The 27898-nt window shown below is 39.1% G+C and overlaps 1 protein-coding gene and 1 pseudogene across 1 annotated transcript in view; both read right to left on the reverse strand.

The window, feature by feature from the left end:
* FHIT (fragile histidine triad) overlaps positions 1-27898 on the reverse strand; it is a 1585586-nt gene that overhangs the window by 1319747 nt on the left and 237941 nt on the right. The window contains 1 exon segment of the mRNA XM_027863677.1: positions 10476-10556. The gene's annotated coding sequence lies outside the window, so the exon portion shown is untranslated.
* On the reverse strand, positions 21987-26011 carry LOC114044281 (annotated as a pseudogene).

Raw genomic sequence — 27898 nt, forward strand, 5'->3', positions numbered from 1 at the left:
CAAATTCCTCATGTATGGCACCTTGAATACTTACAGCTTAATATTCATGGCAGATTCAATATGAGTCAATATTGTGATGTGGCAGCCAAGAGGATTATTTTAATTTAGACTGCAGTAGAGAGGCAAAGTGTTCCCAGCGAGGGAGGTGATCATTCTTCTCTCCTTTGCCCTGTTCATACCATGTCTGCGGTATCACACTCAGCTGTAGACACCACACTGACAAGCTGGACTATATCCAGAGGTGGGTAAGAGATGACAAAACACATGCAAATCTGTTGAAGGAATTCGAGTGTCAATCTCAGAGGAGAATTTAGGAGGGAAGAGACATAAGGGCTATTTTGCCATTGTCAAATACCTGAAAGGCCATCATTCAGAAGAGAAAATTCTTTTTTTTTTTGACTTGGCCAGAGAAAACATCGCTAGGATGAAATGAGTGAAAGTTAGAGAGAAGAAAGAGAAATACATTGAAGGAAAAACTTCCTAACAATTGGGTTTGTTCAAAAATGGAATGGACTGCCAGACAAAGTAGTGAGTAGTGGGGGCAGAGCCAAAATGGCAGAATATAGCAGCAACCCAGCTGAACTCTCCCAACATTCCCCTTCAAACAACATAAAAAAAAACATCTCAAATTGATTTTTGGAGTGGCAAAGTCAACAAAAGATCAGTTGAGTTGTTTTTTCTAGCCTAAGAAACTTAGGAGGTCAGCAGGAGGGGTCTATGACACTGGGATGGGGGCCAGCTTGGAGTATCCACAACAGCAGTAGTACCACCACCAGTGGCAGGTCTTAGAGGTGACCAAGAAAGCAGCAGCAGCAGTTTCAGGGACTCTCAGCCCAGAGACAGTTCATAGTTCCAAGGTGGAGACAAGTGCTAGGGCCCTGGTCATAGTTATAGGGCCAAGAGGAGTGCTAGTGCTCATAGCTGCAGGACAGCAGGGACACTTTCTGGGTAAAGACCAGAGCACAGACCAGGAGAACAATGACCATACCTCTCCCTGGATCACACCACTTTGGAAGTACCAAAAACTTGCAGATCCCTAGAACCAGCTCTGAAAACAGCATCACAAAAAAGCCCGAAGCGTGGGACAGTGCCTCCCCACCTCGGGGTGAGCAGAGACCAACTTTAACATAAAATTCAAGGTCAAGAAATTGGCCGGGGGAAAGAAAAAGAACTTGACCATAAAAATCTACTGTGGTGAGAGGGAAGACCAAGACACAAACTCAGAAGAAGACAACAGTGTGAAAGCAGCTACAACCAAAGCTTCAAAGAGAAATTCTAATTGGACACAAACCCAACAAGTATTCCTACAAGAGTTAAAGAAAGCAATATGAGTGGTAGGGGAAAATTAGGAAAAGAAATGAGAGTTAAGAAAGAAAATTATGAAAATAGAATAAATAGTTTGGTTAAAAAAAAGCACAAAAATACTGAAGAAAATAACATCTTGAAAAACAATTACCCTAATTGTAACAGAGGCACAAAAATTCACTAAGAAAAGAACTCTTAAAAAAAAGTAGAATTGGACAACTGGAAGCTAATGACTCCATGAGATATCAATAAACAATCAAAGAAAGTCAAAAGAATGAAAAAATAGAAGAAAATATTAAATATCTCATTGGAAAACAACTGACCTGGAAAATAGATCAAGGAAAGACAATTTAAGAATTTTTGGATTATCTGAAAGCCATGATCAAGAAAAGAGCCTAGACCTCATATTTTAAGAAATTATCAAGGAAAACTGCATTGATATCTCAGATCCAGAAGGTAAAACAGACATGGAAAGAATCCACCAATCATCTCCTAAAAGAGATTCCAAAATGAAAACCCATAGGAATATTATAGCCAAATTCCAGGTCTCCCAGGTCAAGGAAAAAATACTGCAAGGGGCCAGAAAAAATAATTCAAATATCATGGAGCCATAGTCAGGGTCACATAAGATTTAGCAGCTTCCACAGTAAAGGAGTGGAGAGCTTGGATTATGACATTCCAGAAAACAAAGCAGCTAGCATCACAACCAAGAATAACCTACCCAGTAAAACTGGGTATAATCCTTCAGGGAGAAAAATGAAGATTTAATGAAATAGAGGACTTTCAAGCATTCCTAATGAAAAAAAAAAAAACAAGAGCTAAAAAAATCTGATAATCAAATAGGACTCAAGAGAAGCATAATAAGATAAACATGAAAAGAAAAATCATAAGGAACTCAATAAAGTTAAATTTACACTCCTATATAGGAAGTAATTTCTATGTAATTCCTAAGAACTTTATCATCATTAGGGCAGTTAGAAGTATAGTCTACATAGATAGATCACAGGTTTGGATTGATCTCTCTCTCTCTCTCTCTCCTTTCTGCCTTCTCCCTTCACCTCTCTATCTCTGTTCTCTCCTCTCCCCTTCTCTCTGTCTCTGTATCTCTCTCCCTTCTCCCCTCCTCTCCCTTCCTCTCCTCCATTTCTCTGTCTCTGTCTCTCCCTTTCTTCTCTCTGTCTCTCTCCCCTATTCTCTCCCCCTCTCTCCCCCCCATCCCTTCCCTTTCCCTTCTCTCTCTGTCTCTATGTTTCTGTCTCTTTCTTTGTCTCTCTGTCTCTGTCCCTCCCCCTCAGCCAAAAAGAAAGAGAGAGAGAAACAAAAAGGAAGGAAAGAAAGGAAGGAAGGAAGGAATGAAGGAAGGAAGGAAGGAAGGAAGGAAGGAAGGAAGGAAGGAAGGAAGGAAAAAACAACTTTGTCTGAAGTCTTCCTTCGAGAACTGTGAGGTATTGCTCAAAAACAGTCCAAGTTTTCCTCCTCCTGTACTTTGATCACTGGAGCCAATAACCAACTTTCCTTTCAGAGGCATAAAAATGGGGAGCGGCTATTTGGGGAGGCAAACCCAAACTCTGAGAGATTGGAAGAGAACACTGCCTTAATGATCACCCAGACAGTGAGTGTAATCCATCTCAGGAAATAATAATAAAATTTATGAAGGTTCTAAAATTGTTTAACTCCTTTCAGGAATCTGTGAATTATAGAGCAGTAACACCAGCAAGGACCAGCAAGAATTCACCCAAGTCCTAGGCAGTTTTGCCTCAGAGATTATCCGCAAAAATGCTACAATTGTTCCATCCTTCAAAAGTAAAAGATAATTTATTGTTCACTTTTCTAAGTAAGGGTGCTCTTGCCACATGCCTACATTTCTTACATTTTTGTTCTCAGTGTTTTGCCTCAAGGTCTCTCAATATTTGGAAAAGTCTAGATACATGTGAATCCTTTTTTTTTCATTCTTGGAATGGGTGGGGTGGAAAAAATATATCAACCTCTTTCCTCATTAGGTTTAGAAAGAACAAGGGTAGTGCCGTTGGAATGGATGACTCACATTTACATAGGATAGAATTTTGCCCTCAAGATACTTTTCCCAGAGAGAAGGAAAAAAAAGTGCAATGTGCCTGCACATTTTTCTAGGAACCACCTAGGGCTCTTGGCATACAAACACATCTTGGGTTGGGCAAGTTCTTTACCATCCTGCTGAGGAATATTTAATAATGACTTTGCAGATGAGCATACACAGAGCTGCCCTTAGGAGTCATGGATCTACTCTCTGGCTTCTGCCCTTCCAGTCGCCCCTCTGCTATCTCCTGGGTTCTTTGCACAAAAGGACAGTTTTCCCCAGGACTTCTAAATTGCTTCTCTGCCTGGAGCCTGTGCACCAAGAAGCCCAGAATCCTCAAGGCTGTCTCTTGGATTCTTTCAGCAGACACTGGGTCCCAATAATGCTCCCCATTATTAATGATGAAATTAATATTTATTGACCCCGCTAGAGTACCATGAAGATTAATTGATGGATGGCTGTAAAGTTCTCTGAAGCAGAAAAGTGCTATTTAAAATGCTCAACAGTGATATTATAATACGCTAATAGGATAAGAAATAGGACTTGCCCATTGCTTTTACTTCCCATTTCAGAGAGGGCTTTGCAGTTTAAAATACTTTAAACCTTCCTCGTAAATTTCAGCTCTGAGCCAGGTCCATGGGGCCGTCTGTATTGTATGGCTGTGTTCATTTACTCAACAATCAATCAATCAAAAAGCATCTGTTAAGTGCCTACTACGTACTAGGTATGGGCAGCCAGGTGGCACAGTGGATAGAGTGCCAGGCGTGGAATCAGGAAGACTCCTCTTGTGAGTTCAAATCTGGCCTCAGATACTTACTAGCTGTGTGACCCTGGACAAGTCACTTCACCTTGTTTGCCTCAGTTTCCTCCAAGCTGGAGAAGGAAATGGCAAACCACTCCAATATCTTTCCCAAGAAAACCCCAAATAGCGTCACAAAGAGTCAGACACAACCAAAATGATTGAACAACAACAAATGTGCTAGGTAATGTGGATAGAATGGTGAGGGATAACAGGAATCTGGATTTCAAGATATTTTAGAAAGCATGGAGTCTTTTCCACCCACCCCATCTCCACCCCTCCCCCTGCACCATTTTAAAGATGAAGAAAGTGAGGTACACATTGGTTAAGAGATGATAAGGATGATAATTGGGAAGATGATAAGGAAGATAATTGCCATAGGAAACTTCCAAATGAATAAACTCCCTCTAACAAGACTGGTTAGCACTCTTTGTGAGACCGGTAGCTTAAGAGAGTTGTCTAGAACACTGAGATGTTAAATGACTTGCCTACCATCAAACTATCTGATATGAAGAGTCTTCCATGTGCCCCTATGCTCAACTCCGGAAATACAAAGAAAGAAAAAAAAAAACCAGTTCCTGCTCTCAGGGAACAAACATCTATTAACATCTACTACAAGGCACATTAGTGTTACAATGGATAGGGATGGTGAGAGAATCTGCACTGCTATTAGTGAAGGAACCGCCCACTGCTGAAGGAGACCAGCAGCTTTTCTGCAACTAAAGGTTTTAGAGACCCGCCTAATCCATTGGGAGGTTAAGTGGCTTGGCCTGAGGAATTACACAGCTGGACATAACACTCAGTCCCATGGCTTCCAGGTTACGAAGACTGGGCTTTGCTACTCCCCATTGCATTGACAGAAACAAAAATGGCCCCTGTTCTTAAGGAGCTTACTTTCTATCATGAGAAACAATACAGATCACAGACATGTATGTGTATGCATGTATATGTATATATATATGTGCAATGCATATATGTTTGTATATACATACACATGTATACAAATATGCACTTACAGATACATATAGACACATATATACAAATGTACACATGATTACACATATGTACACTCAGAGTCATACCATGTGACAAAAATTCAAAAATAAAGGAGGGAAGAAGTATTTTAGCAAAACTACACAGGGCATCCATGAGGTATGACAGGGTGAGCAGCATTCTCCATCCAGATCTGCAAAGGAGGTGAAATTTTGTTGCTGCTGCTGCTGTTTTAAAAATTTTAATAAAATTAAATTATTTCAGTTAACAAAAATGTGCTATATTTCACTTGGGCAGGTCACTAGCTGCTCTGGGCCTCAGTTTTCTCATCTATGAAATGAGTATATTGGATGAGATGCTCTCTCTAAGAACAGAGGCTGCTGATACCACAGTGTACACAGTACTGGGCCTGGAATCAGGAAAAATTAAATTCAAATTCCCAGTAGCTGTGGGACCCTGGGCAAGTCATTTAACCTCTGTCTCAGTTTCATCATCTGTAAAATGAGGACACTAATAATACCTACCTCTCAGGGTTGTTGTGAAGATCAGAAAGTGTTTTACACAGTTACTGGCACATAGTAGGTACTATAAACATGTTTATCCCTTTCCTTTTCCTCTATTTCTTTCCAGCTCTAACATATAAGAGAAGTGGAGTTTTTAAAAAGATTTTAAAATACTTGCCATATTGCAATAACCCTGTGAGGTAGGTAGGCACTAAAGGTATTATTATACCCATTTTCAAACCAAAGAAACAGCCTTGAAGAAATGAAATAACTTGTCCATGGTCACCCATTGAGAAAGTACCAGAAATTTAAAGGAGCTTTTGAGGCTATCTGGACCAACCCCCTCATTTTATAGTTAATGATCATAATAATTATCATTATTATCATTATTTTTATAGCTAGCATTTCTGTAGCACTCAATGGTTTGCAGAACACTTGAAAAATATTATCTCACTTTATTCTCACAAGGACCCTGGAAGGTAGATGCTATTATTGTTACCCCAATTTTACACATGAGGAACCTAAAGCAGACAGAGATTTAGTGACTTGCCCAACATCACGTAGCTAGTAAGTATCTGAGGCCAGATTCGAATTCAGGTCTTCCTGACTACAAGGCCAGTGCTCTGTCCATCACACCCCTTGCAGCTATTAAAAAATGTAAGGCTGAGAAAGGTCAGAAGAATCCCTGAGGCTGCAGAGCCAAGCTTTGAGTTCAGGTCCCCTGACCCCAAAGCCAACACTGCCTCGCACCGGGCTCCTTCCAGAAATCAAGACCACAAAGGGGTCATCTGGCTCAACCCCTCATTTTACGAGAGGTTCCAAGGGTCGCTAGGTGGCATAGCAGATAGAGCACCAGATACTGACTAGCTGTGTGACCCTGGACAAGTCACTTAACCCCAATTGTGAAAGAGAATAAGAGAGGGGGGGGAGAGAGGGAGAGAGAGAGAGAGAGAGAGAGAGAGAGAGAGAGAGAGAAAGAGAAACAATGGAGGGGAAGGAGAGAGAGAAGGAGAGAGAGACCCCAGAAGCCCTGGGCATTGTTTGACTTCCCCAAGGGAGCATGTAGTCAAGCTGAGATTTGAAGCTGAAGCCTTGGACTCCAGACTCAGCCTGTGCTACACCAGCGTGCCCCCCTCCCTCTTTATGGATACCAATAATGAGTTTTTGGTTCCCAGTACACGTGCACCAAGTTCTTACTGATCCATCCTAAAAGCAGTGATAGCATTTTCAATTTTGTTTTGTTTCATTTGTTTGTTTGTTTGTTTGTTTTTTGCTAGGCAATGGGTTTAAGTGACTTGCCCAGGGTCACACAGCTACAGTAACTGTTATGTGTCTGAGGCCAGATTTGAACTCAGGTCCTCCTAAATCCAGGGCCGGTGCTCTATCCACTGGGCCACCTAGCTGGCCCTAGCATTTTCAATTTTGAAAAAGGAAAATCCATAGCCTTTTGCCAGGACTCCTAAGCGTGTTTGCTTATCTCCTATGTTGACCCTTTATTCTTGTGGTCACAGAGTCACCGGTTTTTATTTGGATAAATCTAAACTAATCCATGCCTGTGATTCTTCTGAATTAAATCTGAATGCACATTTTCCTGGAAGATCTTCTAAGACAAACAAAAACATGCCTCGGTTGGTTTAGTCCACAGGTAATGCTAGACGCCTCCATTTATCAAACATAAAGGAGAGTGAGGGAATGCCCTTGCTCAACAAGGCAACGAAAGCTGGTACTTGGGAAAGGGCCAGAGTCACCACTGAAAGGAGGGAGGCAGGAGAAAACTCTAGTGTTGGCAGAGGGGGACAGAAGACAAGCCATTATGGGAATCGTCCCACGAGCTTCTCTCTTACCGGATAAAGCTACCTCCACGTCAATTTCTCTTGGGTAAAGGATGATGGGATGTTGGGATGCTCCTCTTGGTTTGGTCAAGCAAAGTCCAGCCTTCCTCCTGGAAACTCTATTTTCCTCCACTGTGACATAAGGACTACAAAGCATATTTTTTTTTATTGCTGTTATAATTTAATAGCCCTCTTGTAATATAAGGTTAGTTTTCTAAAATTTGGGGAGGAGGCAAATAGAGGGCGTCCAAATGCCTTATTGTTTTGGTGTGGGGAAATGTGCTATGATACAACTGGATAGTTCTTCTCTATGGTGTTTGTGAGAACAGCTTAAATAACCACTTGGCTAGTACATGTCAGAGACAAAATCTGAAGTCAGCTCTTTCCAGTTGCATGGCCAGCTCTCTACACAATGTTCCTTGTCATCTCTCAAGTGGAAGATAGAAGAGAGAATTAAAAGTCAAACCTACTGCAATCAGGTGAAGCACCATGCCTAAAGATAGACATTAAGACTCCTGATACATGCCAGCATTAATTTCACTTGATAACTATGATCAGCAGAAGAGGTAAATGGAGTTTGGAGGTCAGGAAATCTTTTGTAACCTTAGAGCTGTCTCAAAGTAAAGTGGGTTACTGGAGTAGGTAGCGGCCTCATTTTTACTGGATGTCTCTAAAAAAGGGATGACCCTCTGTCATGTGTGGTGGTACAGATTCTTATTCAGGGATGGCTTGGACCAGATGAGTGTTGGATACTCTTCTAACTCTTAAAAGGTACATGGTTCTAAGATCATCAAAAAGGATGGGGGATGACGTTTTTATCATAAGATGCATGGAATGAAAAAAAATTTAAATAATATATAGGACTAGTGGCAGAAAGCTACAGGTATTTTATTCTTCAAATTGAAAATGGTATTACTTCACCTGGAGCAGACCAGCAAACATCTAACCCACTATTGGGCGTCAAAAGACATTTATAGTCATAGATTACCAGCAGTGGGCTTCACGCCACGTAAAGGATTGAATCAAGCACCCCACCCTCCCTCCCCAGGACACTTGCTATATAAATCACAAACGTTCAGAAGTCTTGGCAAGGGGCTAATATTAATAAGAAAATGAATCCAATATTCATGAAAAGAACTTGAAAAGCCACTGTTTATGCCTGAAATCCTCTGATATTTCCCATAATTATTGTGTCATTACAAATATAGGGGTGAGAAACACAAAGTAGGAGCAAGTAATGTTTCTGAGATGAATACACATGCAAACAATGGCCCTAAGAAAAATATCACCATGGATTCAGATCAAGAGAAATAATGCATGATCTCAAGCTGCAGAATTCTTTTCAAAAGCAAAAAAAATACATATTTAAATTAGAGTGAAAAAATTATTATTTTTTTTTAAACTGGGAACTTGCTGAAAGGAAAATCAAAAGTTCATGTGCCTCCCTTGGTACGTCAGTCTTCAGGAAGACTGAAGCTCCGTGAGGGTAAGGCCTGCATCCCTGAGGCCTAGAACAATGCTCGGCACATGGTAGACACTTTAAAAATTCCAGTTAAGTTGATTTGTATGTAGTAGGTATTTAACAAATATATGTTGAAATAACTGCCCTGGATATTTTCCACTTTCTAAAGTGAGTACAGAGAAGAGTACATCGAACTTGAGAATCACAGGACTTGAATTCGAATCCTGACTCTGCCCCCTAGGAGTCATGTGTGACTTTGATCTCTTTGGCCCTCCGTTTCCTCATTTGTAAGATGAAAGTGTTGGAACAGATTGACCTCTGAGGGCCCTTATAGGTCCAGATTGATGATCTTATGATCCCGTGATCTCTGTCAATAGACAAGTCATTGAATATTTGTTCCCAGTCGAAAGTGATTAGGTCAGCTCCCTACTTTGCAAATTTCTCCTTGTTTTAAATCAATTTCTCTAACTCTACTGGAGAACACAGATTCATGGGATCAGAGATCTAGAGTAGGAAGAGAACTTAAAATGACTTAGTCCAATTTCTCCATCTTACAGATAAGGAAACAGGAGCCCAGAGAAATCATGTAATTTGCCTGAGAGCACACAATTGAATGGCCAAAGCTAAATTTTAATCCAGCTAATTTTGGTACCAACCCAGTGCCCTTTCTACCGCACCACAAGGGGAAAAGTTCGATGTTAGCACTTACCGTGTGCCAGATTCACAAAGGTACCCAGCTAAATAGTGCTAAATAAATGCTTTCTTCCTTCCACGGATGGAGATCATCTAAGCTGGCTGCTAGGTGTACTGCGGGGGTCAAGTCCCTGTTAGTCATTTTGTTCTTCCCTTTCCTGTCTGAAGGACGCTCTCCTTGGAAGTAAAATGAACACTGAATGGCCCAGCCTTCTCTCTGCTGTCCAATCATGGTCCCATCTAGCCAAGCATCCCAACCCTTCCCCTTATTTCCTTGGAATGCATGGTTACACTGAAATCAAACAAATCCATCTTGAAAACCTCCCACTTCCCTAGCTGACCGAGTTCCCCACCATACCCAGCTCACTTGACTTTATAGTCAGTATGCGATATGGATAGTCAGCAAAAGCTGGCATTTGGTCATTCCTCCCACGTAACAGACCTGGTTGAAAAGGGATATACTGGGATAACAGTCAAACATTAGCACACGCTAAGTTCCATGAGGCTCCATTTCAGATCTTACTATCAAAGGGTATTCAGCACCAAGGGCAGAGCACATCTCCTTCAAGCAGCTGCCCTACCTCTCCATCAAACAAGACCAGCCAACCACGCTCTGTCTACACAAATGCAGTATACGTTCATCTGCAGGGGGAATGGAGCGCATGAAGCCAGATGAGTGTGGAAGAATGGCAAATGCCAATCCTGCCCCTCATTATTCAAGTTTCATCCAGAGAGCAGAGAGTAGCTGTCCAGTGGGCGGATAATGTAGCAAGTTCCAGAAGATAGCTGGGACCAGGGAATCAATTTGAATTTTTCTTAAAGGAAGACTCACCTAGTCTTGGGAGTGCGAATATCCAAAGTCACTGTGGTCACCAGAAAATGGAGAAGTTTGGTAATTCAACTACAATTCACTCTGCAACAGAAGCATAAAAAGGAGGGTCTTGGGTGAGTTCCTACTTGTCTGATGAACGGTGGACTCGCAGACACTGTACAATTATTTCTGATGCACCTTCAATTCCTAATAAAGTTAATGTCACAAAAATTTACAGTCTACTGTGTGTCAAACACAATTTTCTGGGTGCTGGGGATACAAAAATATACAGCAAACTGCTTTCTGCTCTCAAGGAGTTTATATTCTGCTGTGGGGAGGAGAACACTATGGGTACACATAAAAGTATATACTAAATAAGTTCTCTCTCTATATATACATATATTATATATTTATCCATGTGTCTATGTGCAATATATTATATATGTGCACATATTATATATATATCAATAAGCATTGATTATGCATTAGAAATTCAAAGACAAATAAAAAGAATTGCCTCTACATTTAAAGAGTTTACTTAACATGTTTAATTTTTAAGGGTCCCAGTTCACTTGTCCTCTATACTCCAGTGATCTTCAAATTAAGCCTAAACTACTAAACTTTTAGTGAATTTCTACATTAGGAGGTACCGTGTTTGTATTGGAAGCACAGTGGATAAGAACTCTGGGTTTGGAGGCAGGAAGACCTGAGTTCAAATCCAGCTTCTGACACAATCCAATTTATGACACATGACCCTGGGCAAGTCATTCAACGTCTTTCTGTCTCTGTTTCCTCACCTGTAAAATGGGAATAATAATAACACCTGCTTCCCAGGGTTGTGAGGATCAAATGAAATAGTATTTATAAAACAGTTTACCAATCTCAAGACACTATACAAATGCTATCATCATTATCATTATTATCATAATAATTGCAAACTATCACTGCCTTTGCTCAATTATTTTGTAACATCTTATATTAACATATATCAGATTTACCTAAAGGAAAGCCCAATTGCTTCACATGGTGTAAAGAAAACATAGGCGAACACATTGGAGCCGCCTTTAAGACCCTAAAAAGATGCTTTGGGGAAGAGGCTTTAGATGTATTCTCCTTGGCCTCAGACAGTATAACCAGGCCCAATGTGTGGAAGTGACTAAAAATCAGACCGTGATTCAATGTAAGGAAAAACTTCACTGTGGTTGGAGCTCTCCCAAAGCAGCGTGGTCTTCTTCCCTGGGCATCATCATGCCAAGGCCGGATTACAAGCCTCATAAAGTACAAGTTAGTCTGGACGGCCACCAAGGTCCCTTCTAGTGCTGAGATTCTGCAATTCACTAAAAGGCTTAACCATTCTTCCCCTCCTTTTGAAAAATTCCGTCTCGACACAACTGAAACGAAGTCCAGCTTTGAAACATATATCCTCTTCCATTTAGCTACCATGTTCAGTTGTGGTCTCAAATGAAAACAGAGTCCCCATACAGAAAGCACATGGTAAAGCAGGTTGAAAAATAACTCGTTTCTTTCTTACTTTACTGACAGCAGCCTTGGAGGGAGGTGATAATGATCACAGAATCACAGAATTTGAGAGTTTGAAGAAACTCAGCAAAGTAAGAGAAAGATCTTATATGCCACGATTTTTATTCAATTACAAAAAAACCCAATTATTTCAGCTGCTTATGCAATAGTCTGCAGTACATTAAAATAAAATAATAATAGCAAGACAGCCACTTGTCTCAGGACCATTTCTATCTGAATTCTATCTGAAATCCAAAAAGATGATATGAATAACAATAATAAAGGAAGAGATGATGATGATGATGGTGATATTAAGAGTTGACATTTACATAGCAGTTTAAGATTTAGAAAGCACTTTATACTTACTATCTCATCACACTTTCACAGCAACCTTGTGATGTGAGGACTATAAGTAATCTTATCTTCATCTTACAGGTGAGGAAACTGAGGCTCTAAAAGATTCACACATCAGAGGTAACTCTAGGAGGGAGCCTACTCCTTTTATTTTACTATTCAAATTAATGAGACCCACAAGCATTTAGAGGTCTAAATGAGTAGGGATGGATATTGGTTTTGAAATTTCAGGGTTGTTTGCAAATCACTAGTCAATCAATCAACAAGTATTTAATAAGCAGCTATTAGGTGCCAGGTACTTTGTTAGACATTGAGTCTACAAAGACAAAAAAGAGCTTGTCCTCAAAGAGCTTATATTCTAATGGGGGAGACAAGGGAAACTTAGGAGGGAAATTAAGTCACCATCATCCCCAAATCACTCTTTCATAAGTGGTTAATTAGATGAAGACTCAGCCTCAGATACGTGAACTTCAGACTTCAGCCAAATAGGATGAAATCATAGGAAATGGATTATGCTTTTAATTGGAAAACAGCAAAGTGGAATAATTGTGTGAAGCTAGCTCAGTTTTACAAAGAATAAGTGGACATTTGGAAGCAAATCTACAGCTTTTCAAACCCCAATCATCCTGCCCCAGGTTCATAAAGCTTAGGAAAAGAAAACTGCTCTTGAGAATGCCTGCATGACGAAAAGCAACTTGCTTTTAATATATATATATATTATGCAAGTGATGTTTCTAACAAGTGCTTATGAAACTGCATAATTTCAAAGCCTGCAGTATTATATTGCACTGTTTTCTTGGGAGTTGTTCACATTTGCATATCTTTTTACACATCCTATGAAATTAATATTGCCTTTTGTATTCTGAACTTAGCTAATATAACTTGCCATTTTTGCTTTGCATTGCTATGAGTAATATAGATTGAACACCCAGGGGGACTTGTGTTGCCTACATAAGCTTTATTCTTTTGTTGTTACATTTTTCTAATATGAATACATTAAATCAAGATTAATAAACCTTTGCAGAACAGGCCAGCCTTTCAAGAGGCAAATTGCGTAGGGGCGAAGCCAGCCCACTGAATACAGGAAACAGCTGGGAATACCAGAGTCAAAGGAGTCCATTTGCAAGGCCATGGAACATCAGACAATATGGCGGAGCCCCCGTGATGCCCAGCAAACATCTTATGGTGAACTGTGTACAAAAGAACATCAGAAACACTGCATTTGAAAAACTTGACTTGTGATAATTAGACAGCTTTCTCTCCTTGGTGCCTCTTTCTTAGTTATTAGAAACTCAGCAAGGTCCTAGAGCTTTGGAATTCCTCATGGGGATGGAGGGAGGATGGAAGGGGGGGAATAGGGAGACTCAAAGAAGGGGCTCCTAAGATCAAGGAGCTCGAATAGGTAAAATGAGTAATTTATAAAGAAGAAAGGTAAAGAGCGAGAAAAAACGAGGCAGTTGAGGGGCTGGCAGCAAGCAGGAGACAAAGGTCCACACACAAAGGAGATGTAATACTAGAGAACAAGGGTTCAACATAGAGAGATAAAACAGGTTTCCATCTTCTGGAACTGGAATACAGAAGTATCATCATAACAGTGGTACAATAATAGTAATAATAATTGGTAGAATTTAGATAGCATTTATATAGCACCTTAAAGTTTGTAAAAACATTTTAAAAATATTATATCATTTGCTCCTCACAGCAACCCTGAGAGGTAGGTGCTATTATTATCCCCATTTTATAGATGGGGAAACTGAGGCAGATATTGATTAAGTGAATGGAAAATAGTAAATAGAGTTCTGGCCTTAGAGTCAGGAAGATAGGTTTGAATTTTGTCTCAGACAGACATTTGCTATTTGAGTGACTATGAGTAAATCATTTGACATCTCAGCCTCAATTTCCCTATTTGTAAGATGTGAATAATAATAGCACTTATCTCTCAGATGCTATTATATCTAAAGCTTTTTGCAAAGCTTAAAATTGCTATATAAATACTGACTGTCATCATCATTATCATCATCATCATTATTCCCTTTTACCTAGACTATAGCAAATAACCTCCCAACTGATTTTCATGCTTCTAGTTTCTCCACTTCCCAATCCATAATCCACACAGTTGCTCAAATTTATATACCCAAAACACAGGTTTAATCACATCACTCACTTGTTCAAACATCTCCTGTGTCACCTTATTGCATTTGGAAAAAATGCCTTAGCCTTCAGTTATCTCAAATCCTCCATAACAGGGTTTCCATTTACCTCTCCTACTCTAAAATTATGTAACTCCTTTAGAAAGCTGACCACTCTGAAGGAGAATTCTTACATGAGCCTATGACAATCCAAGGATCTCCTGCTTATTAAACTTTCAATAACTTGAAATCGGTATTGAAGAAGGCTCTGCCTGCCATGTAAAGCACAGATTAAAACATTTCACCAATCCTGCTCCCAGAGGACCACTGACCACCATAACCACCTGCATGACCTTGGACAAGTCACTTAACTTCTCAGTGTCGTCACATGCCTTGGACACTTTGGCCGCTGAATTCCCTTTCTAACTTTAGCTCTGTGATTCCCTGATCCTACCAGGTACAGCTTTATATGGAAAGCACATTCCTTAGTTACTGACTTGGCCCTCTGAATATATTACATAAGGACTTGAGCCCCTGAATCAATCAGCAATGGAGCCCTCTCCATTTGTCCCAAGTGCCAGGGCACCATGTCATCTCAACCTCAAGGACCAACATGGAAGGAAGTCTGCTTCTCTCTTCCCCATTCCTAACCTACTTCTCAATAGGCATATCTTTCTAGACTAGAAACCCCCTCCCTCCCCATTTCCAATCAGCTTTATTTTCCCAAGGTCTTAGTAAGAAATCACTGTGTGGAAGGGTTTTATCTACAATGCTGAGATAGTACTAGTCAGGGACTTCAGAAATAAAGACTCTGAGAGACCCAGAAAATCACGTGTACCTCTTCAGTTCAATACACATTTGTTAAATTTTTGGCAAATGAAAAGGAATTATTTTTTTTAAATCTGTTTGATACAAGCAAATGACTGGGCTTTAGCGGGTTTTCTAGTCACACCTTGGCCGTCCTATCTTGTTCAGCTGATTTTTTTGAACCCAAGTGTTGGACTTTACATTTATGCCTCCTAAATTTCATCGTGTCAGCTTCAGACTACTGTCAGGATTACTTTGCATACTGATCCTGTCATCTAATCAGCTGTATGAGGTTTGTTTCATTTGCAAATCTCATAAGCATGATGTCTATATCTTCATTTAAGCTACTGATAAAAATGTTGAACTGAAAAGGGCCAAGGATAGTGCTTGACCAACATGATAAAAATAGAATCTGTGCCCCTAAGTCTTTCAGGGTCCTGCTCGGAATGTCATGAACACTAGAGATTGTTTCCAGATTCCTTCTGGCATTGTCATTTATTTGTTCCCACCTCCATCACCAGGAGCAAGGACCTGGTCCTTAGATTGAGCTCATTTTGGGAGGTAGTTCATCACATCCCAAATACATTCCCAAGGAAAATGATAAATCTCACAGTGTGTGGGAAAGTTAGCTACATGCTGCTTACATACCACTCAGTCTTTCTTCATAACATCATTTCAAGAAATACCATTCACCTGACATGGAGAATAAGAAGATACTCCATTTTTAAAAATCCAGAGCTATTTTCTGGGCTTAGAAAAGTGTGTCAATTTTAAAACTCCAAATGCTCACAGGTGCTTCTTGCCCTCCAGGCTTACATCACAATCTTTGCCCCTTGCAGCCTATAACTTTTACGCCACTGGTTTAGAATTTCCTTCTTTTGCAGGACCAATTTCTTTTTTTCTCCTGGGGTTTTTATTTTTGAGCCTGCTATAAAGGATTACTTCCTTTCTGATAAAGTAGAGAACCGAGATACATTTCTCCAGTCCTTTTCTCTCTGCCAGGAGGCAAACCATTTTGCACTCACACAATACCTGTTGATTGCCTGGAGCAGAAATACAAACATGGCACAACCTCATCAGTTTATTACAACATTTTTTTCTCCTTCTCTGTATTCATTGAAATTGGGATAGTCTGTCGTTTGTTATTTGTGGGTCCTCCTGACTAGGCCTGCTGCTAAATGCCAAAGCAAACTAGCTGGTGGTTGGGATACTTAAATACTGGGATGAGTTCTACTCAATTTGGTCAAAGACCTCCTCTTTTACACTTCATCTCCTAACCTCACTTTCCACTTATCAACAGTCAATACTGATGGGCCTGTGGTCACAGCATTATAGATAACAATCATAGCTCATGATGCTTGTTTTCAACCTGCATGACACTTGACTATGCCCACCTGTGAATCTTCCAAAAGGACGCAATTTGCTTTCTAGGGGTTTTTACTCATTTTTGTGGTATGGTACTCTATGCAGTCTGGGTAATCCTATCAGCCTTTTCTCAGAATAATGTTTTTTTTAATGAATAAAACACATTGGATTATAAAGGAAATGAATTATATTGAAATAAAGATGTATTTTTTCCCTAATCAAGTTCACAGGACTCCTGAAATCCATCCATGGATCTCTTGAGGGTTGGAGAACCCCAGCTTAAGAACCCCTAATGCAGATGTTTTGACATTGAACGAATACCAATGACTAAACATTTAAGTTGTCTATTGATTGTCCTTTGTTGACACTACATGAGAATGGACCACCTCCTTTCCTCGTAATGCATTTCTGATGACATTCTTGTGATGACTTCTCTTGTGAAATGTTTTGTGCTAAGCTGTTGCAACCTACTCATAACCATTATGGGTACCTCCATCATTCACTGGGTGACATTCAACTTCAGACCTACAGACCTGTGTGTTTACATCATTTAAAACCCAACTCCTGAATATAATCTGGATAACTTCTCATCAAACTTCTATAATGAGAAGATTTATGTCAAAGCCCTAAATGTCCCCAGTATGAGCAGTCACTTCAATTCACATCTCCGCTAAAAAAAAAAAAAAAAACCAAGCTTGTTAAACCCTTCTGAACATCATTTGCCTTGGGCTCCCTGGTTAGTTCAAACAAGGATGCTTGGCATGCATTAAACAATGAGGCACATTAAAATTCAGTCATGGAAGATTTTGAAGTGCAAGGAATTTAAAGACAGTAGGTCAATTAACATCTTTTTGGTCCATGGTAATATAATTACACATCTCGTTCTTGACACAGGTAGCATAGATAAGAATGTAACACTCTTGCCTTTGTGTACCCTTGGTTTTTCCTAAAATATCCAAAAATTAAAAGCTATCCAAAAAAACAGACTATAGAGCTTTAAAAGGTCATGAGTTTCCTCTCATAACTAGACTTCAAGCAAAGGTAAGATGATGTTTGTGGAAGGGACTCTTTAAAAAAAAAGCAACACATTTTATTGATATATCTTCCCCCATCCCTCTTTCTCCCCAACCTAGAATGACATCTGTCTTAACAGATTTTCTTAACACGGAATCTGTAGATTCCCCAAAATAGATAAATTACTGGGGTGCCTGAGCTTGAATGAGAAGATCATATCATCTCAATTTTTATTAACATCTAATTGAAATCTAGCATTTCCTTCAATTATACATGTTGACCACAAAACATTATTCTAAGAAGGGGTCTTCAGGCTTCATTAGACTGGCAAAGGAGTCTATGACTAAAAAAACCATTTAAGAACTCTGATATTATAACAAAGAATCTTTCAAAAAGAAAAGAACAAGAGGAAGAGGCAAAAAGATCAGCAAAGCTGATCACATTAAAAAAATGCTGATATAGGCAATCTTCCACATGCACAGAGCACCCCCCCCACCATACACACACATACACACACTTTTGCAAAGGAGTGAAGAGAGATGTTCCCTCATATCTCTACTTTGTGACCAAGTTTATTCTTTATATTGTTCACAACATTCATTTTTTTAAATCACTTCATGGTTGTTCTTTCCACTTACATTATCAAAGTCACTCTGTATATGTCTTTCTTGGCTCCACTAACTTTACTTTGCATCCATTTACCTAAGTAGCATGTTCATCACTTCTTACAACATAGTAGTAATCCATCACATTTACCTACCTGAGTTTATTTAGTCATTCCTCAATCAGCCTTGACTTTGTTTCTATTCCTTTGATACCACAAAAAAGCTGCTATAAATGGGGTGATATATATCAGGTCTTTCTTTTTATCAATGACCTCTCTATGGAAAAAAAATTGAAATATTAAGGGATAAGGGTCCTTCCTCCATAAGGAGCACAGGACAGACCAGAAGGGCAGGGACCACACCTCTCTCCAGATCACACTACCCTGGAGGCACTGAAAACTTCCAAATTCCTAGAACTAGCTATGAAAATAACAGAGCAAAAAAGCCTGAAGCTTGAGATAGTGCCTTTCCCCACCATATGCCAGGAATGGATCCCAACATTAACACAAAGTTCAAAATCAAGAAATAGAGGCAAAAATGAATGAACAAAAAAAAGAACCTAACCATAAAATATTATTGTGATGACAGAGAAGATCAAGACACAAAACTCAGAAGACAATGAAGTCAAAACAGTTAAAAGCAATGCCTCAAAGAGAAATGTGAAATAAAGACAGGCCCAACAAGAATTCTTGAAAGAGCTAACAAATTATTTTCAAAACCAAATAAGAGGGGTGGAGGAACAATCGAGTAAAGAAATGGAAGCAAAGGAAGAAAATTATGAAAAAAACAGCTTAGTGAAAGGGGCCCAAAAATACTGAAGAAAATAACATCTTAAAAACAGATTTGGTCAAATGGAAAAAGAGGTACAAAAGCTCACTGAAGAAAATAATTCCTTAAAAATTAGAATTGGGTAAATAAAAGCTAATGATTTTATAAGACATCAATAAACAACAAAAAAAAACAAAAGTGGATAAGGGAAATTGGGGTGATAAAAGGGAGGGCAGAAAAAAAGAAGGCAGTGGTCAGAAGCAAAATAGCTTTAGAGGAGGAAAAGGACAAAAAGAGAGAGGGGGGGGATAAACAGAAAAAAAACAGGATGGAGAGAAATGTACAATTAATAGTTATGAATGTGAATGTCAATGTGAATGGGATAAACTCACCTACAAACCAGAAGCAGATAGCAGAATGACTTAGAAACCAGAATCCAACAATATGTTGTTTACAAGAAACACATATGAAAGAGACACACATAGAGAATTAAGAGTTAGAGCAGAATCCATTATTCTTAAGATGAAGTTTTTTTTTTTTAAAAGGCAAGGGTGTCAATCATCATCTCAGACAAAGCAAAAGCAAAAATAGACTTACTTAAAAGGGATAAACAGGGAAACTGCATTTTGCTAAAAGGAACCATGAACAATGAAGTAATATCAATACTAAACATACATGCACCAAATGCATAGCATTCAAATTCTTAAAGGAAAAGTTAAATGAATTACAGTAGGAAATAGACTAAAACTATACTAACAGAGCACCTCAACCTTCCTGCTCTCAAAGCTAGCTCAACCTAACCACAAAATAAATAAGAAAGAAGTCAAGGAGATGAATAAAATCTCAGAAAAGTTAGATATGATAGACCTCTGGAGAAAATTGAATGGGAATAGAAAGGAGTATACCTTTGTTCAGCTGTACATGACACATTCACAAAAACTGACCATTTATTAGGGCACAAAAAAATCTCACAATCAAATGCAGAAAAACAGAAATATTAAATATACCCTTTTAGGACCATAATGAAACAAATTATATTTAATAAAGAGTTGTAGAAGGATAGAGATTAAAAAATTAATTGTAAACTAAATAATCTAATCCTCAAAAATGACTAGCTCAAAGAAAAAGTCATAGAAATAATCAATAATTTCATTAAAAGAGAATGTCAACAATGAGATCACGTTATGGGATGCAGCCAAAGCAATACTTAGGATAAAACTTATATCTCTCAATATGTCAATAAAAGAGAGAAAGAGCAGATCAATGAATTGGGCATGCAACTTAGAAATAAAACTAGAAAAAGAAAAATTAAAATCCACAATTAAAGAACAAAATGGAAATTCTGAAAATCAAAGGAGAGATTAATAAAATTGAAAGTTAAAAAAGTGAACTAATAAATAAAGCTAGGAATTGATAATGTGAAAAAATGATAAACTATTGGTTGATTTTATTTTTTAAAAAATTAAGAAAACCAAATTACTAGTATCAAAAATGAAAAGGGTGAATGCATTCCCAATGAAGATGAAACTAAAGCAATTATTAGGAGTGATTTTGCCCTATTATATGCCAGTAAAACTGACAAGCTAAGTGAAATGGATGAATATTTACAAAAATATAAACTGCTTAAATTAACAGAAGAGGAAATAGAAAACTTAAATAATGCCGTCTCAGAAAAAGAAACTGAACAAGTCATAAATGAGCCCCCTAAGGAAATTTACATGTGATTTATGTATGGATTTATTATAGTATATTATAATGAATGATATACCAAAATATATTATATTGTATGCATAATATGCTATTATATTATTTTTGCTATGTTTATTATATATTATTATCAGACAAAGCAAAAGCAAAAATAGACTTAATTAAAAGGGATAAACAGGGAAACTGCATTTTGCTAGAAGGAACCACAGACAATGAAGTAATATCAATACTAAACACACATGCACCAAATGCATAGCATCCAAATTCTTAATGGAAAAGTTAAATGATTTACAGGAAATAGACTAAAACTACACTAGCAGAGGGCCTCATCTTTCCCACTCTCAAAGCTAGCTAAATCTAACCACAAAATAAATAATATATATAATTGTATTATTATATTATATGTATTATATTATATTATAATCCATTTCTATATGGATTTATATGTGAATTCCACCAAAGATTTAAGGAACAATTAATTGCAATATTGTATAAATTATTTTTAAAAATGGGTAAAGGAATACTACCAAATTCCTTTTGTGACACAAATATGGTTTTGATACCTAAAGTAGGGAGAGTAAAAAAAGAAGAAAAAAAGACTATAGACCAAATTCCTTAGGGACTGTAGATGCAAAAATCTTAAATAAAATACTAGTAAGGACATTACAGCAATATATCACAAAGACATACTCTATGACCAGATGAGACTTATACCAGGAATGTAAGGCTGGTTCAGTATTAGGAAAAGTATTGGCATGGTTGACCATATCAATAACGAAAGCAATAAAAATTCTATGACTATATCAATAGGTGCAGAAAAAGCCTTTGGCAAAATTCAACACCCATTCCTACTAAACAATAATAGAAAGCACAGCAATAAATGGGGCCTTTTTTTCAGTTATAAATACACTGTTTGGTGAAGGGGCTTGTTACAAGTGAGAAGGATCGTTCTGTACACAGATGATCAATATTGAGACACTAATTGACCAGACTGGACAGAGACAGAGACAGACAGACAGACATCTTGTACTCTCCCCTCACCCGCCTAGTAAAGCATGGCACAGGGAACCTCTCGATGATGTCCTGGGTTTGGTAACACTTGGTCATCGGGCGGGATGGCTGGCAAGGGGCAGGTCCTCAGTGGAGAATGGGTGCCGAGTGCCAGTTGATGCCCTCAGAGCAGGGAGAGCGGCATCCTAGAATGGGCATTTGTGGCTTGAAGTCCCTGGGAGAGGCCAAGGGCCATTTTTAAAAATAATTTCTCTTCACACATTGCTCAGGGCCTTGTGGGCAAACTCGGGCAGCACAAAGGCCAAGCAGTAGATGTCCGAGTTGTAGTATTTGAGGCTGATTTTCTCTACTTGCTCTTGGGTCAGCTGCTGCACTGGTTCCCAGAAGTTAGTACTCGGGGGTCTTGCTGCAGAGCATGATGCCAATCTGACCGCTGGGGTAGGTGGGGATGGTGCAGTAGGCATATTCCACCCCAGGCAACAGAGACTTGCAGAAGTGATGCATCTCCTTGATGAGGTCCAGATGCAACCATTGGCACTCACCCTGACAGCCTAGGATCCAGTCATCTTTCAGCCTTGTCTTCATCGGATGGTAATAAGACTCTTTGGACAAACTCTCGGCAGAACCCATGGGGTCCGAGGAGTCAGAGATGATGATATCAAAGGCGTCCTGGTTCTGCTGCATGAATTCAAATCCATCTCTATCGTGCAAGGTCAGCTTTGGGTGCGAGTAGCCCACGGCCATGCCTGGCAAGTATTTCTTAGAGACTTGGATCACATCCTTATCAATCTCACATCGGACCACTGACTCCATGGATGGACGCTTCACCACTTCCCTAAGGATGCGTCCATCCCCACTACCAATGATTAGCACCTTTCGTGGGCTGGGATGGCTGCAGAGGGGCAGGTTGGCAATCATCTCCTGGTATGGGAATTCATCCCTCTCTGTGCACTGGATGACTCCGTTCAGCACCAGAATGTAGGTCTTAATGCAGAAGACCAGGATCTCCTGGTACAGGGAGCACTGGTGGTGGAGCATCTCGTCCACCTGCACGGACATGGCCTGGCCGGGCCACAGGCTGCAAGTCTCCTGGAACCAACCTTCGTGGTTGGCTGGGGGGCCCAGGCTCCATGGTGGGGCCTGGGGAAGCACAGGCCTTGGCGGCCGCAGGACAACAAGGCCAGCAGCGCCCGCCAGTCTGCCCTCCCGCCATCCTGCACCACAGCCACAAATGGAGCCTTTCTTGAAATGATAAACAGTGTTTATCTAAAATCAAGAGCAAGCATTATCTGTAATGGGGATAAACTCGAATCCTTCCCAAAAAGATCAGGGGTGATGTCCATTATCATCACTGTTACTTAATATTGTACTAGAAATCCCAGCTATAGCAATAAGATAGTCAAAAGAAATTGAAGGAATAAAAATAGGCAATGAGAAAACAAAACTATCACTCTTTGCAAACGACATGATGGTATACTTAGAGAATCCTTTGACCCGGAAATACTATTACGAGGTTTGTATCCCAAAGAGACCAAAGAAAAGGGAAAAGTCTTTATTCCTGCAAAATATTTACAGCATTTCTTTTTTGTGGTAGCAAAGAATTGGATATCGAGGGGATGCCCATCAATTGGGGAATGGCTGAACAAGTTGTGGCATATGTATGATGGAACACTATTGCGTTATTTAAAAAAAATGACAAGATGGTTTCGGAAATACCTTGGAAAACTTCTACGAACTCATGCAAAGAAAAGTGAGCAGAACCAAGAGAATATTGTACAAGGTAAGAGCAATATGGTAAGAATGATCATCTGTGAAAGGCTTAGCTATTCTGATCAAGACAATGATCCAAGACAAGCCCAAAGGACTCATGATAAAAATGGTATCCACCTTCAGGGAGAGAACTGATGAACTCTGAATGCAGTTTGAAGCATATATTTTTACTTCATTTTTTGTCTTTTTTTTTTTGCAACATGGCTAATATGGAAATATGTTTTGTATGACAACATATATAATCGATATCAAATCACTTGTCTTCTCAAAGAGGGGGAAGAGGTGGGAGGAAACAAGAGAATTTGAAATTTAAAAATTATAAAAATGATTTTAAAAAAATTTCCCGTGTAATTGGGAAATATTTAACAAAATAAGTTAAAAATATACTTTAGAAAGTGACACCTTCGGTATATATGCCTAGCAGTTCAATCTCTGCATCAAAGGGCATGGACATTTTAGCCACAGTATTTGCATAAATCTAAATTGCCTTCCAGAATGGTTGTATTAATTCACAGCCCCAACAATAGTAACTTGTAAACTATAGAGGGAGTCACTGAGAGATGGGTAGGACAAGATGACAGAGGTAACCCTTCTAATTCTGAGAAGCTACCACATCCATAATCTAGTGTTTTTTAATGGCATTTCAATGTATTTCTAAACATTCAGACCTCTGATTCCATATTTCACCTCTCATTCAGTTGCTTGCTGTCATGATGACGTAGCATAAATCTAAAAACAAAGCAGTTAGACATCTGTGGCATGCCATCCAGAATTAGTGCTTCAATGACAAACTTCTGTCTTAGTTTACCCCAGCCTGCTACAGTTCTAGAATAAGATGTTGAATACCAGCTACCCCAAATAAGCAACAATATAGTCTACTTTAAAAAAAAAATAAAGTAGCTAAAATGAATACAAAGATATGTTGAGAAAGGGAATGTCCAAATTAGCTAGAAAAGCCCAAACGGAGGTATAAGAAGTCTTTTGCCCGCCAGGGCAAATATCAAGAAACATGTCCCCAAATCAACTTTTTCTTTTTTTTAAGACAAATTCAGTTGTGGGTGGGAAAGACCCAGGACACCAGCACTGGGAAGCCACAGCCATCTGGTAGCTCCCTATTCTAACTAATTATTCTTGCTAACGAGGTTCTAAAGTCAGTCATTTCTACCTGCTGAAAGAATGCAAACACAGTCAGTACTCTCTAAAATGTGGCACCCTGCAGCAAAGCCCCGGTCTGAAGTAAAAGATGAAATGCTTTCATTTTCCAGGGAGTAGGCTAAAGGATTCTGGAAGACAAATACATTTTGTCAGTGATGACTGTTTTCGATGGTGGTAGGAGCTCAGGTTGGTGAGGACTAGTTCCCAAAGAAAGGATAGCATTTGCCCAGGAGTCCTCAGCAAACACCAATCCAAAAAACTGGGTGCTGCAGGGAGTAATTTGAAGGGAGGGGGTAGAAAACTGCAATGACAGCTGAAGAATCAATATTAATCTCTCCTAAGTTGAACAAATAAAATAGCACAGAAACCAAAAGATCCAGATGATCTGAGGACTGGATTATGTTTCAAATGTCATTTGAAAGTGGTCTGCTGGCTCAGTGGGTAACCCAGGCAGACCACCGACATAGTAGAAATCACATCATTATCCAATTAACCCATTTTCTTCTAGGTTGGCACAGTGGGGAGCCTTCTTTAACTCCACAGACTACACAACCCACAAATTGTATCTTCAAAAAATAAATAAATAAAAATAAAGGAGGGAGAGGAGAGAAAAGAAGTCACAGAATGGCAGAAAAAGGGTGGGGGGGAGACAAAAAGCCATGGGGAAGAGAGACAGATGAAAGGAGTGCCACATTAAAAACAGACCGAGAGACCAATGGGAGGAGAGATATCAGAGAGCAGAGGTCACAAGAGAAAAGGTCAGGATCAAAAAGGCAAGGGCACAGACATTTCTCATCTGGAAAATGAAGCCCATGGAGCGACATAAAGCATGGCCAGATCCCAAGACTGAAAACAAAAGGCAAAGGACGAGAAAGAGATTTAATAGCCTATGTTCCCAAGATGACGTTGACTCATAGATCTGGATGATTTCAGAGCCAAAAAGGACTTTACAAGGCAACTGCTCCAACCCCCTCATTTTGCAGAGATTCTCGCTCTTAATTATTACATTTTTAAAATGATCTCACCTGCTTTTGACAGGGTTCTCATTCAGCTCAATTCAATTCAATTTTTTTTTATTAAAAACTTACTCTGTCTTTAAAACCAAGAAGACAAAATAAAAATGTAGACAGTCCTCGCCCTCGAGGAGCTTACAGTCTACTTCTAAGGTCTCTTCCAACTCTAAATCTTTCATGCTATTGCCCTACTGAGAAGGAAACAACATGTGCAAAGATAAGTCAACATAAAATATAGGGATAGGGATAGAGTCTGCACCTGTGATCTCTGGGGCTTCATTCCCCTCCAGGTTGCACCAGAGACTTCCACCACATCCTGGTTCTTCATCCTGAGGTTCCATCTAGCCCTCAGAAGTGGCCATCCAACTTTTGCCACTCCCTCTGGAGACGTCCAATTCCACTTTGAAGAGTTCCAATTGTTAGGTAAGTTTTCATCCTCTCCAGTCTAAACTGGCATCCCTGCAGGTTTCACACCTCGTTCCTGGGCCCAAGCAGGACGAGGATTTTCCATGACAACCCTTCAAATACTAGGAGACAGGCGCTCTGATAGGAAGCTGAGCTTGAGATAAAGCTGTCAGCTCTCCAAATACTGGTCGACAGCTATCATGCTTCCCAAGTCTTCTCTTCCTGGGACTTAGCTGCGTTTTATGCATCATGGGAACTTATTAATGTTGTTGTTGAATTTAATTGTGGAACTGCTAGGAAAACTGGCCAGCAGCTAGCCACTGACCTCCTAGAACACCTCAATGCATGGTCTTTACTTCCCTTCAGCCCAGAAAGGAAAGTCAAGGTCGTTGATAAGAACCAAAAAGCTCTGAGCTCTGAAAGAGGTTGGGGAGGTGAAGGAAATGTTCTAAGGCACCACAGGGTGTTCAGCTACCCAACTGTAACCTGTCCACTTGCCCCAGTGATTTTTCAGGGTCATGTAATAATGCTTTCCTTTAAACTCACATTTTTCATCTACTTTTTTTGCATTGAGCAACTTGATTGACAGCACATCCTAAGATGAAACTTAAAGCCTATTTTAAGATCACAAAATCTTTATACAACCCGAAAAAATGTAAATCATATCTTTTGAACTATTCAGGTATAATAACTGATTGCAATATATTACAAAGCACCTTAAAGTTCTGAAAGTCCTTAGGTATTATCTTTGCATATGTTAATGAAGGCAGTTAAGTGGTACAGTAGATAAAGTGTCAGAGTTGGGATCAGGAAAACTTTACTATCATAGTGACAAATGACTTAACCTCTCTGGGTCTCTCCTTATCTATATAATGGGAAGAAGAAAATATTCTTTGCAAGCTTTATAGCTCCATAAAAATGCTAACTATCTCATCTGACCGAGCCTCACAACGACCCTGTAAGGTACCTACTTCACTTAACTACAGCCCCATTTTACAGAGGAGGAAATAGACTAAGAAAGGTGTCGTTGGTCACCCAGATGGTAAATGTCTGAATCAGAATTTGAACTTGTCTTTCTTTCATATTTTCATATATTCCTTCAAAAAAGTGTTTATTAATAACCCAGAGGCAGCTAGAAGGTATACATACAGCTTCAGATGCTTACAAGTTGTGTGACCCTGGGCAAGTCACTTAACTTCTGTCTGACACAGTTTCCCCATTTGTAAAATGGGGATGATAATTGCACCTACCTCCCAGGGCTGTTGTAAGGATAAAAGGAGATAATATCTATAAAGCTTTTTCAGGTTTGCAAACCTTAAAACATATATTTATATATATATGCATATATATATACTTTATATGTACATGTTTATATCTAGATGTATAATTTCATATATTGCAACATATGTATATATAATATATTGCAAAATAAAAATATATCATGTATATTAATATATAAAATTATATTATGACTACAAACATGTGTGTGTGTATTCCCCCAGGTGACCTTGGGCAAATCATCTAACATCTCTGAACCTTGAATTCTGCTTCTATAAAAAGAAAAGGTTTGGATCCTTTCCATATACGTACATATGCTAGTTATTATTAACTATCATTACCTACCATGTGCCAGGCAATATGCTAGGAATTCTGGAGATCCAGAGGTTAAAAAAAAAAACAACGAACAATAACTTTGTGCCCTCATGGACTCACATTCTATCAAGGGAAAAATAAGATCTAAAATAAAAAAGCTTATGCACACAAAAAAAGTGAACAAAAATTGATTTAGGTGACAGGGGAAGACATTAACAACTGGGGGTCAG

Source organism: Vombatus ursinus, unplaced genomic scaffold (assembly GCF_900497805.2).
Source record: "Vombatus ursinus unplaced genomic scaffold, bare-nosed wombat genome assembly UNPS02014773.1, whole genome shotgun sequence".
Classification (NCBI taxonomy): domain Eukaryota; kingdom Metazoa; phylum Chordata; class Mammalia; order Diprotodontia; family Vombatidae; genus Vombatus; species Vombatus ursinus.